This window comes from Carya illinoinensis, chromosome 11 (assembly GCF_018687715.1).
Source record: "Carya illinoinensis cultivar Pawnee chromosome 11, C.illinoinensisPawnee_v1, whole genome shotgun sequence".
NCBI classification, from domain to species: domain Eukaryota; kingdom Viridiplantae; phylum Streptophyta; class Magnoliopsida; order Fagales; family Juglandaceae; genus Carya; species Carya illinoinensis.
Window position 1 is genome coordinate 15,610,435 of NC_056762.1, and position 10,495 is coordinate 15,620,929.

Sequence of the window (10,495 nt, forward strand, 5' to 3'; positions counted from 1 at the left end):
CGCGGATTATTTTTAGCCTCAAATACTGTTTTGTGTCTACTTTTATTTAGTTGGAAGGAGGTTCGAAATGGCCAAATTCTATTTCCGGCAGATTATTTTTAGCCGCAAATATTTTTTGTGTCTACTTTTGTTTAGCCGGAAATAGGAATGAAATGGCCAAATACTATTTGCGGCAAATTAGTTTAGCTGGTAATGAACTGAGAAACGGCCAAATAAAGCATTTCCAGCAGATTATTTTAGCCAGAAATGCTTGAAACCTCAGCATATTTACTTTATTCGTATGTTATTTTTTCCCGTGATATTTATTTCCTTTATGACAAGTACTTGCTTATCAATAAAATAAAAAATGCATGATTTGAAGAAATTTATATTTGCTTGCCAACATCATTCATATAACTTCAAAGTACATATTTGAAATTCACAACTACCATTGTTTTAATTCTTTTCCAAAATACCATCCAACATATCACAATGGAATATAAAGGTACAAGTGGAATTCTTTCTACATGTATTTAATTTGATTCCATCTTTGACAACTTCTGAAATGATTTTGCTCTATATTTCTTGATATCTTGATTCAATCCTGTGAGAAACAAGAACACAAAATAGATCATGAGATTTTAGATTTATATTAACCACTACAAACAAAATGAGATTAGGAAAGACTATCACTTTATATTTAGTTCAGATAGAGTAGTAAAGAACCATTATATCACTAGGCATGATGCTTTGATGTAATTGATGTTTTGATGAATAAAACTATGTTTCTTTGGTGATCAAAAAGAAAAAAAACTAGCTAATGCATGTTATAGCAATTTGCTCGATCGTTGTCAGCTTACTATTAATTCTAGCACCTTTCACAACAAGATATATCATGACCATGACTTGAGTGTACGTAGCTATAATTTCCCAGCAATGAATAAGTGCCCTACCATGTGCATGGTTTTTTCATATAATATTGGTTTTTTTGTTGTGTCCCAGATATTGCTGCACATGGGTACATAATTGGTGGATAGCCTATAAAAATACTTCTGATCAACATTCAATAGAGAGGGTTATCCAGTTATTGGGTTAAATTAGATCTAAGAATATGACACTTACCTTGAGAATAGAGATCCTTCAACGTGAAAGATGACATCTGTAATGATCCAATTATCAAGGTAAGGCCAACACACATTTGCCCATAGGATTTTCCTCCATAAACCATCTAACAAGAACACTAACGAGTGCCTACCAAAATTCCCAACCCTGGAAAAAAATAGAATAATGCTGAATGATAGATAAAAAGCAAAAAGTAAGAAGAAGAAGAAATGAAAAGGTACAATTCAACCATGTACTGATAACTTACCTTGTTGTAGCAGTTTGACTAGACATTAAATGACCAATAACTTCCAAGTGAGCAGTTGGTGGCAAGAGAAACATACATTGATATAAACTACAACATATCCACAACACCTAACAATACACTACCTACCCCACACCAATAAACTGATGAACAAAATCTTATCTAAGTAGGAGGCATTTTGTTTTAAGACTTTACTTTAACCTTCATCTACTTACCAAAATTCACAAAAAATTGTTTTCCCTCCAAAAAAAATAACTAACTATACAAGTCCCTGAGTCTCTCTATGAGACTCTCCCTGAGTCTGCCTCTCTGATGCATATCTCTCCATAAACTTGTCGTATTCAGCTTGTCTCTCCATTACTAGCATGACATTCGCTCGTAAGTCATCAAGCTGACTCTTATAATCATTTGCAGCTTTTCAAATCTTTCTACACGTTCAGTTAATTCTGCTATTTGGGCATCAGCTGCTTGTCTAGATGACTCCTGAATAACCATCTCACTGAGCCCCCTTACATACCCTAATCTGTGGCCCAAAACTTCTTTAAAAATTGTTGCTGCAGCCTCTTTAGTCTGCTGCTCAGGCTCCAGCTCTAACATCTTTGTAGCCATCTCCAGCTATTAACCATTGGAAAATCATAAATGTTAGTAAGGGATATGTACTTATACAAGCACAAAAATTATTTGGCAGCCTTTTTTCCCAAATTCCTAGGATTTTACTTTAACACTCACATATTTCTCTTCAGCAACAGGAGTCACAAATTTGTTCTTTTTCTTTGACCACCTCACTTCTTTAAAGAAATCGACCAAATTCTCCTTAGTAGCAGACTGCAAATACAAGCATATTAGATTCAACTTAGACTTAAACTATATCATCTTAATTAGCGGTTAATGCGCATCTTGCAGCTAGCATTAGAGACTTACCCTCATCTCCATTAGCCGTACAAATGACCTTTGTCCAGCCGTGTGATTGTTTTCTTGCTTCTCTCGATTACCTTTATTTTGTTCAGACATCTACTGCACTCAGGTGGGACATGATATACATGAAAAAAGTGTGGGTGTCAAGCTTAACATGTTTTTAATAGCATAATTTTCTCAAAATATGCCCCATCTTAACGTTTATTTAATACAATTGATTATTTTAACAAAAATAATGCCAACGCATATTAATTAAATATTCGACTCCCAACTTACCTTAAAGTCCTTGCTTGAATATCGAGTGCATAACTTCAGCCAAGTGGCTGGTGTCACCAACGGTGGCACATTCGCTAGTGCTTCTTCCTTACTCTCATACTTATTATAGGTTCTATGTAAATCATAGCGAATATGATTAAACCACTTGTAAAGTGTCTTCGTAACCGTATCACGGTGATTCTTCTTGTTCCAATCGAGGATGAAGTCCACCTAGGGATAAACAGCAAACATATTAATTATAATTAATGTTACGAGTTTTATATTAGCGATGTTGGGATTTCAAATACTCTATTTCATCATGTATGGAATTCTTGTACTTTTACCTGAACCCATGTAATCAATTCTTCCTTCTCATTAGTTGGAACGGCGTGCCAGCTAGCATGACTCAAGTCCATATAGTGCTTGACCAACCATGTGACCCTTGTAGTAAAAATGGTAGCGTTTTCACAACAAGGTGCAATCTCACCATCCTTTATTCTCAATGGTATCTTTCCATGATTTAATTCATAGCTTCTCAAACTCTGTGCTTTTTGCTGCTCCTCGCCTACTCTTTTGGCTTGGTGGTACTAATGTTTTCAATTGCCATGTTAGCATCATATATAGTTCAACAATCAAATTAGTCAACATGAAACATACAATATAAAACAATACCAATGAAAATTAGATTAATACCAAATGGGTTTGTACTTAGTTAATCGACTGTTGGCATGTCATTTGGTTCTGTGCTCGGGACGCAATCAGGTGGCTCAGTTGAGTCATCTGAGCTTGAGAATGCATCATCTGGAGCAGAAATGGCAGCAATGGGTTCTCTATTTTGAACTTCATCATTTCTTTGAGATCTACCTCGACCGTAGCTCACGCCACATGATCGACCTCTACCTCTTCCAGTTATAGGCATATCAAAGGCTGGGCAATCGAATATGGATGAGAGGATAGAATTTTTTTTTTTTTTTTTTTTATCTAATGTCACTTTTTTATTTTTAATTCCCCTATAACGATGCATACCCAGACGGTCGAAGGGTTACTTCCTATCATTTAAAATCACATTCAATAATACATGTATAAACTCCAAAGCTTCAATATCCCATAAAAGTCATCAATTCAATTCAAAATATACGTTCCTCTACAAGAACATTAATGAACTACTCAAACATAATTAACTTAAAACACCTCAAAGTCTCAATAACAACACCAACATCCCAAAATAACACTAAAAAATGACTATTTTCTTGAATAAAATCCCCTTATAGACTTTTGTAACCTTTGTCACTTATTCCACTACGCTCAACTAATCTCGCCCATGTTTTCTATTCTTGATCTTTAGCTGAAACATCCAAATCATCTAAAAGATAATGGAGATAATTGGGTGAGTTACCAACAACTCAGTAAGCAACAAGTCTATACTAGTGTGTAAGCATGAGTTAGTTACAAAATACAGAAACATATAATTTTCAAAATATGGTAGTGGTATTTTCAAAAACTTTCCATTACAATAATAATAATATATAAAAGACCATTAGCACATGCATAACTTAAACATCATCAGAAATAGAAGTAAAGACCATGTTTACCCCCTTGGTAGGGTTGTGCATGTTTGCAGTTAACCAAGCAGAACATATTACTATTTTGTCACCAAGGTGATGCACTCAAAATGAAGACAACTTTTATATCCCATGACAGAACTAAACGCCACTATTTTGTCCCGTGGTAGGGCTGAAGGCCACTATTATGTCCCATGGATGGGTCAAAGACCACTATTATGTCCTATGATAGGACCAAAAGCCATTATTATATCCCATGGCAGGGCCATAAATCAGAGCAAAATAGAATCTTATTCCTCAAAGTTTTCATATGCAATATGATTTCTTAACAAAGCACAATAGATACAGATAATATTCGCATCACCATGTATAAAACTTTTAGATTTCATACTCGCTCATTTTATACAATTAAGAAGTAGAGTACCAAAAATGCTCATGTCTATATCAATCATGACAAAAATATCTTTCTTTCCTTATCTATATATAGTGAGTTATGTAGAAAAATGATCGAAGCTTTCAAGTTTTACATAGCAAAATATGTATTTTTTTCATAAATCAACCTCAACTTGTCTAGGCAAATTCTAAGGAGCACCGCTTACTTGAACTTTTCAAATTTTCTGAATTTCCTCACAACACTGCCAAGCAAATTATCAATCGCTAGCTAAACATAATTAATACCGATTATAAATTAATAGAATTAAACTGGCACACCTAAAAATAAAACGACACAACTAAGCAACCACATGGCAACAACTCCGTGGTTTCATTTCTTCTAACCTGGTTACTAGTCAACTACAACCAACAAAATAACTTCATGAACTTCGCTTATAACTAGCCAAAACTACTCCAATTATGAATATGTTGATTCAAATATCCCATAAGCACTTGCTACTTAACAAACTGACCCATTTAGAACACATCTAACCACATCCTACCAAATATGTTTACACCAAAGACTCCAATTTCAAATATTTTGAAAAATTGCATCCATATTCAAAGCAAACCCTCTATCATTTATTATCTCGAGACATAATAATCCAACCAACCAAACATGTTTTTATGCCCATCAACACACAAGTACTCCAATTGATTTCATTAATACATCACCATCACCCACTTACTTCTATTTCCAGTCAACAACCATATTCCATCCAAATCTCATTGAAATATTGCCATAACCAAGCTATGACAATACCAAACCATTAATACACCCAAAACCACAAATCAAACTCTAAATGGCCAAACACTAGAATTCCACCATAAACCCGATTTTCAAATCCAACCCAAATTACCAAGTTCCACCCTAACCTTAACGTTCAACAAACCTCAACCTTCTGATTGAAACAAGGACCATAATAGCAGCACAGTTTTTCAACTAGCCACACATCTTACCTCTCGATATGGACTATAAAGAGGTAGTTGTGTAACCACTTGGCCCCATATTCTAAAGACAATCTTATTGGGCCTAAATTATATTTATGAGCCATATAGGAAAGCCCGATTGCAATTTTTGGATAACAATGGGCCCAAAATTATTATGGTAGATTAGAGAATTTTTATTAGATTCAATACTTGGGCTAAAGCCCAGTTAATATTTATGGAGCTTATTTTTAATCGGCATGAGGCCCAAGAAATTAATTATAAGCCCAAATACAATACCCAACCCACGTAGTGTAAGCACATGCACATCTTTCTTCCCCACTATGATTTCCTACCATGAATGGTTTCCTAATTCGTAACAGCCTTTAGCTAATTTCTTGGTCTGAAGTGTTTCAGCCCTCAGTTGATTTCTTAGTCCCAAAGTTTCAGCAATTAGCAGACTCACACGCTGAAATCCTCACTATTATAATCTCTCATTTCCCCCACAATATTTCATCCCTTGACTAACAAAACAACAAGCATTCCGCACGTCTCAGCCCTTGACTTGCTGTAAACCACAACTGGATGTGATGATCTAGACCTAGCTAAGCCCTTGGGCAAGTTTATTATTGGATTATGCATGGTTGTAGGTGGTGAAACCCACTTAGAAATTTTGACTTGATGCACTAGGCATCTAAGCTCACAAGGGAGGCCCACAAGGCCCATGCAAAGTCAGCCTTAATAAGGATTTAGGGTTTAGAAACCCTAGAGGACTTAGGGAACATGCCTAACCTATCCCTTAGTGCCATTTGTCATCCACTTGAGACCCACACTAGGAGTGATGAATCTGAACAAGATGTGAGGAAAGGGGGGTGAGAGAATTTAGGGTTTGGTGACTAAGAAGCGTATTGCCCAGATGACTAACACAAGAGGGGGGTGAGTTGGGTTATATTTAAAAAATTAATAATTATAATTAAATACACAATATAAAATATAAATAAAATACGAAATAGTAATAAATATAAAGAGTAAGGGTAAGAAAGAAGCAAACTCATTATTTTAACGAGATTCGGCCCCACTGCCTATGTCCTTGCCTTAGGCTACCCCTTGAGGATCCCCAAATTCAATATTCAACCTCCTTCAGGTGGAGATAGAAACCTATTATACCTTTGAACAACACCGATATAAAGGATTCGTGTAGAATACTCTCTACACTTGCAATCATCTTACACGTGGTGATTCAACTATTTCCTGTGTAGAACACTATCTACACGCACAAGGGTTATACACACCCTTTTACTGATTCAAGAGCTGATAGTGAGTAAGTTATCAGAAAAACACTCCTCAATGAGTGAAATAATAACAATACAGTGCAAACTATATCTCTCTCAAAATGAACAAGTTTTAATGCTCAATACTTAGAGAACAGAGAATGAAAGCTTCGAATGAATGTTGTATGTTCTTGGTGTTGTAAATTTGAAGCTCTCAAATGATCTATTTATAGGCATATGAGACTTCATATTCAAATTTAAAAAGATTCACATGTCAAAGACATCATTCACTTTTTAAAAAATTCAAATAAAAGTTTTTTCTTTTTCATTTGTCAAAGACAACATCATTTACTTTTCAAAAATTTCAAATCTAATCTTTTTACTTTTCGCATATGATAAAAGAAGTACACTTTACTTTTCAAAATTTTCAAACAAAATCATATATCTTTTGCATAAGTCAAAAAGAGCATCAATAACTTTTAAAAATATTCAAATAAAACATGCACATGTGAAAGATGACAATTAATCATATTTAATATTTTTAAAATTTAAACCTTTAATCATGTCATGTACATATGAAAGATGACAATCAATCATCTTTCAAAATTTTTAAATTTAATTTTCAAAATATTCATGCACGTATGGAAAATATATTTTAATATTTTATGATAAAATATTAATTTTGAGCCTTAATCATAATTTCAAATTTTAAGAGATTTACAACATTACTCTATGAGTTTTAATGTGAACTTGTTCCTTTCTTGCTCATGCTTGGTTCCTTGATGTGCTTGACTCCATTGTGTCGACAACTTGAACTCGAGACTCTTTTATTCTTTAAATTTATTTGTTATCATCAAAATCAATGTGTAGATATATAATTACACGAAACTTGAAACCTTGGGTTCAACAAAGCCCCACATGCCTACCCAAGAGGTTTTCACCTACTTTTGCCACTTGTCATGTATGCAGCGAGCTTTTTTTATAGATAAGTGAGTTTTGACACATGTTACTAGTTAGAGAAGGCTTCTAGGAAAAGGGAATGGTGCATACATAGGGAAGTGGTGCCTAGGGCAAGCCAAAAGACAAAAGGGCACGGCAACACTAGAGGGAATTTCAGTTTCAAGAAGAGATGGCCAAGTGTCATCCATGCAAGATCAAATGATGAAAAGGGGAGAAAAGTGGCCTTGGGAAAGGGCAAAGTTTGCATGAAGAAGAGAAGAGAAACTTATGCGCCTATGGGAGCTTCTAGAAGAATTTTGTGAAGGAGAAGGCTTGAGGTGGACAATTAGGTCAAGGGAACTTGTGCTTGCCACCCACAAGGACCAATCACAAAAAGCCCAAGACATTGGTAGAAGAAAGATCCCCTTGAGAAGAAAAATGGCATTTCGGCCACCCATACGCACACACACTCCACTTGTCGCATGGCATGCATGCACATGTGTAGAGGATTGAGGAAGATTTGAGCTTAAAAAATGACTCTTTTGCCAATAGATACAATGAACTAGGCTTGAGCAAAAATTCGATAATTCGACTCCGACCCCGACTCCGTTCCGACTCCGCCAAGTTGGAGTCGGAGTCGGGGTTTTTTTCAGGTGGGAAGTCAGAGTCGGAGTCGGAGTCGGAGGCCAGGCGAATCCGACTCCGACTCCGCTCCGCTTCAACTTTGCCTCCACCTCCACCTCCGACTCCCTGTTTCGACTACGCATCCGACTCCACTCCGTTAATGTACATATTTTATAAAACATATATGTGTTTTTCTATATATTAATCATATAAATATAAATATAATAACATGTAATATTAATGTATAAATACTAAAATGCTTAATAACATGTAACATTGTAATACTAATGTATTTTTTTTTTTTTTTTTTTTTTCGATGGAATAGAACTTCTCATATAGTAGAAAATCAGCATTACAACTGTCTCTCCGTCCAAAGGACTGGAGCAATTACATCAGGGAAAGATCCCCACCACAAGCTGATGTTACTTACATGCCAAGCATGTCTTGCAAGCTTATGTGCTGCTGCATTACACGACCTCATAACATACCTAACTTCACACGTACTGAAGAGGCTCATAAGCTCTTTAGTGTCCCTGATCACGTTCCCAACCAATGCCATTGAGGGTTCTGGTTTCTGCAGCTCCTGAACTAAAGTCAGTGCATCACTCTCTATAATGAGATGTTGAATGCCCAGTATAATATAACATATAACACTAATATATAAATAATAAATTTATAATAGCATGTAATACTAATGTATAAAAATTAAAATTGATTATATAGATTTTATATAACTATATCTTATATAGCAACATCATTAGTTAAATTCAATAATATACTAGTAATTAGCACTAGTTATTAGTTATAAACTTATAATAAATAAGTTGATAAATATTACTACTTTACTATATACTAATAGACTAATAGTATTAGACTATTAGTATATAGTAAATTACTAATATATATAATAGTATACTATTAGTTATATATATTAAATCAATATCTTTAAGTTATTATCTATTAGTACTAGTGTAACTAGTGTTATCACATATTATTAGTTATTAGTTATTACATCTAGACTATCTAGTTATTAGACTATAGTAAATAAGTTAATAAATATTACTAATTTACTATATATTAATAGACTAATAGCATTAGTATTAGTGTATTACTAATATATAATATATATATATATAATAGTATACTATTAGTTAATATATATTAAATTAATATCTTTAAGTTATTATCTATTAGTACTTTTTTTTTTAAAAGAATACCTCAGTATTTCATTGATGATAAACTGTGTTACATGATCTGTCAAACTCCAGACCCTTTGCAACAAAGCCTGGCATATCTTCTATCCAAACCGTTTTTTCTAACAAGCCTAATGCTGTTTTTGCTAAACAATGTGCCACTGTATTTTTCTCTCTATGTGCAAATTGCAATTGCCAACCTCTATAATTTCTGAAAAAAGACTTTGCATCCTCAATCAATGGACCTAAAACTGACAATCTTCTTCTTCCCTTTGTATTGCCAAGATAACATTCCTAGCATCACCTTCAAAAATAGCATTGTGAATGTTTAATTCACTGCATATCTCCAAAGCCTTCCTGAGAGCCACACATTCTGCCACTGCTGGATCTACCACATGATTCCTTTGGTCACAAACAGCAACTAAAGATTCTCCCTCCTCATCCCTTATGATGATCCCCACTCCCATCTTCCTCTCTTTTGCCTTAAAAGAAGCATCCCAGTTCACTTTGACAAAACCATTCTCTGGTTTTTCCCATTTCTGTAAACCCCTAGCAGGCACTAAAATCTGGTTTTCCTTCAACTGTAAACTCTGAGCCTTCTTATATTCTATCAAGGCTTCCCTGGCTATTCTGAGCACTACTGTTGGGCAAGACATCTGTTGTTCAAAAACAAAACTGTTTCTGCGTAACCATAAGTTTCTGAACACCATTGCCACTTCTTCTAACTGATTCTGATCCATGCTCTGCATCATTTTCTCCCATAGCCTCATGAAGCCATCTTCTGTTCTACTCCATTTGTGGACTCTACCATCAAACTCTGCCCAGATATCATTTGCTGCTGGACATGTCCAGAGGAAATGCTCAACAGTTTCTACTTCTGCTTTACAAACTGGACAGGACCTCTCTTTTACCACTTTTCTTCTAAAAAGGTTCTCCTTGGTAGGTAGTAGGTTGTTTCCAGCCTTCCATAAGAACATTTTTGTTACATTAGGCACAGTGAGATCCCAGATTTTTCTCCACCTTTCATCCATA

At 34.8% G+C, this 10,495-nt stretch overlaps 1 long non-coding RNA gene across 2 annotated transcripts; it reads right to left on the bottom strand.

The window, feature by feature from the left end:
* Nucleotides 1–351: 351 nt before the first annotated feature.
* On the bottom strand, nt 352–6,443 carry LOC122280818. Of its 2 annotated transcripts, XR_006230045.1 has the most exons (8): nt 3,209–6,443; nt 2,860–3,102; nt 2,537–2,746; nt 2,267–2,359; nt 2,075–2,170; nt 1,349–1,960; nt 1,102–1,248; nt 352–583 (listed from the first exon to the last, which is right to left on the bottom strand). It is a non-coding gene; the product is annotated as an uncharacterized LOC122280818 (long non-coding RNA). The 2 variants fall into 2 exon arrangements; XR_006230044.1 differs by having other exon boundaries at nt 1,102–1,960.
* Between the last annotated feature and the right edge of the window lie 4,052 nt (nt 6,444–10,495).